At 38.2% G+C, this 3,228-nt stretch overlaps 1 long non-coding RNA gene across 1 annotated transcript in view; it reads right to left on the bottom strand.

Moving 5' to 3' along the window:
- Nucleotides 1-3,024, bottom strand: part of LOC118966065 — a 3,803-nt gene extending 779 nt beyond the window's left edge. The window contains exon 1 of the long non-coding RNA XR_005053273.1: nt 2,627-3,024. This is a non-coding gene — a long non-coding RNA (uncharacterized LOC118966065). The remainder of the gene's footprint in view (nt 1-2,626) is intronic.
- Between the last annotated feature and the right edge of the window lie 204 nt (nt 3,025-3,228).

Genomic DNA, 3,228 nt, shown 5'->3' on the forward strand with positions numbered 1-3,228 from the left:
GAGAGGAGGTAATGTATATTAGTTGTGGTGGGATGTTGAAACCATGGGGTGAAAGGAACATACCTGACCATCCAGATAAGACTGCTATCATGTGAGAAATAGAATATTACATTAAAAGGTGTAGTTGATCACCTCTATCATTTGTATGTGAATATAAGTGTTGGGTATAGCAGTAATTTTGAGATAATAGTGATCTATCAGTCTAGCTGTTGTTCTAAATAGACTTTAATAATCATAAGAAGATTACATTGGTTGTTATAAATGTAGCCTATATATTATTTAAATATTGAACAGTCTTAAATATTGGCAATACTTTTTTTGAAAATAAAATACCTAATAATGATTTGATTTGAGGAAATCAATATTTAACAAATGTCACAAAACTAAAAACGCAATACTGTCTTGAAATTCAGCCAGACATTCACATGAGTGTTGCCAATGTGCTACTATTGAACTATGCATGCGACATTTTGCTTTCAAATATATTGCTTTGTGATAGGATATTGATAGGACATTTGATGGATACAAACTTTTACATATATTTTTTTTTTGTAGGATAAACATGAATAAAAAACTTCATGGTAGACTATTGTTTCATATGTTTGAGCCCATCCGTTTTAATTTGACATATTTTATATTACCCACGAAATGTGTATTCCTCCATCGGCGCGCATCGCTGAACACTGAGTAACTAGCTGCCTTCCTCACACACAGACAGATAAGAAAACACTGCATTGGCCCCGAAGCACTAAAATAATTCTCCTCGTTCTTAATGAGGAGAGCTGAGCAGCAATTAACACGTGTCAAAGTCGACAACATCAGGTGTCACTCTAATTTTCTCACTAATACTGAATGGATTTTCCTTCCCCGTTTCCTTGTTTATGTCTTGCGGCCCTGGAGGCATGACAGGCGACGAGGCTGAGAACCGGAGAAAAGAGGATTCTACTCGCGTCGGGCGCGCGGGCGTCCGATTGTCGCACGTCGCACAACGAGGCAGTTCGGTGATTACCAGTCAACGCTCGAAGCACACTCGAGATTTCGTGCCTTGTCCGTCGCCTCGACTCCTTTTAACAACAGTCAAATTAGACAGCCCAGTTAACAGTGCATAATTCCAGCCCGGGCCGTCGAGATGCTCCGAGCAACAGCAGACAAGGCTTGCTACAGTAGTAAACACGGGATAGGGTACAAATGCCGGGAAGACTGTATGTCGCACAAAATCAAAACCTAGAAACACAAGCTATCTGCATACACAGTACGTTCGATACGACGTGTGCCTGATCATTTGTTATAGCAGTTAATGAACGCTCACACATTAGATGAATTCGTGCGATTTGCAACAGGTACATTACAGCTTCATGTAGAGGTTAATTGCAGGCTATATGCATGTGTGTTTTTAATGTACGTACATAGGAAAGGTCAGGATTCAAAATGGACGCGTTAAAGCTTGTTTAAATATTGGAATCATTTTAGAAATCATTTTTTTTAAATGTTAAAAAACAAAGCAATACGTGTCTACATCAGTTGAAATGAAATGTAGATTCACACAGAACATATCATCCATATTGAAAAGTAAGATTTTAATACAATAAATTTAGGTCAAAGATTCAGTGAAATACTTTACTGAAACATTTCTACAATTGAAATATTGTACATATTAAAATAGATTATATTGGGGAATCACACATTTAAAAATAAAAAAGTACATTAACGTGTGAAGACCACAGCATCAATAAAAAAAAATATATAAATTATAAAAAGAATGAACCCGAAAATCGACAAGGCATTTTAAGATTCCATGGCAGAGAAGCACGAGCGTGAAATAGTATCCTGGGATAATTGCAGCTGTAAAAGGTTTAATTGTACATTTGGGATGAAATGTTTATATGATCAAGTAAAGGCAGCTATAGGAAGGACTCATTTGAGCGGTTTTAGTTTTTTTTTATTCTAGTCCAAGAAACGCTGTAAATAATTACATGATTGAATTGTAATAGTTTTTTTTTTGACCACGTTACTAAAATGTTGATTTATTTCAATTGTATAAAGCACTAGAAAAACAAAGCTCATGAATTTATTTTTATAAAATCGAGATTTTAATTTTGCTGATCTACTATTTTTCATCAAATGAGATTGATAAACGGGCTGTTAATTTTAAACGCACAATTGTCCAAATAATTATATTGAATTCAAATACTTGTTTTTCCAACTGCATTGTATTTAATATAATGTAGCGAAGTTTTCTAATATCAATACATGTACGTTCAGAAATACACCAATTATAAAACGTGACGAATTACAGTTGTTAACTAAATATCACCTATCACATTGCTCACTATTTGCAAGCAAAATACACATCATTACTTTTTACAAATAATCACAAATAACCATGACTTCAAATAGTAACACCATAACGTCAACCACTCTAACAAATAAAAATGAATCACAATCGATCCTATAGCATCATCGTAACAGAAACCCCATGTCCCCCGTCCTTCATATGTGCCAACCAAGTAAAGGCTTCATGGAATGTTCCATTCCAAAGGTATAAAAATAACAATAGCCACTAAGCGGCATTTGCTACACTTGTGAGTTAGGAGCGAAGAGCTAGCGAAGAGAATGCTTTTGTTACCATTCGTCAGATCGTCTTCCTCTCCTTGGAGGCGACCGTAGTCAGCTGGAGTTCGCCCCTTGCTGTTTGCCACACGTTCTTCATCCCGGTGTCCTCTTGGCTCACACATCTCATTTGCATATATTTTTCTCTCCAGCTGGGAAGGCCTCATTCTCATTAAAGCCTCATCTCACCATCTCCCAGAATCCTCACTGTTTCCAGCCAGTACCTGGGATGGCCAAAGTGCGCCTGCCACCACCATGAAAAGAAGGGGAGAAAATAAAAGGAGGAGAAAGGGGGGAAAAAGGCAACCGTTTCTTCACTGCTGTGAAAACAAAAGAGGAGTGAAGGAGGGATGGAGAGAAAAAATAGAAAAGGACACAGTGAGAGGAGGATAAATGAGACCTCTGTCTGCTGTTTTGGTGCCCTGTCCCTGTCCCCCCCCCTCTCTCTCTCACTCTCTCCCTCTCAGTCTCCATGTTGAGTTAACCAGCAGCCCACTGTCCTGTCCTGTCATGACAGATAGCTCCAGGGGTCAGGGGTTAGAGTTGAGATGAGGGTCAGCTGTAACATAACATGCGAGCCAACCCTCCAGACTGGATACTAGTGTCCCTGCAGCCAGC

The sequence above is a fragment of the Oncorhynchus mykiss genome, chromosome 1 (genome assembly GCF_013265735.2).
Source record: "Oncorhynchus mykiss isolate Arlee chromosome 1, USDA_OmykA_1.1, whole genome shotgun sequence".
NCBI classification, from domain to species: Eukaryota; Metazoa; Chordata; class Actinopteri; order Salmoniformes; family Salmonidae; genus Oncorhynchus; species Oncorhynchus mykiss.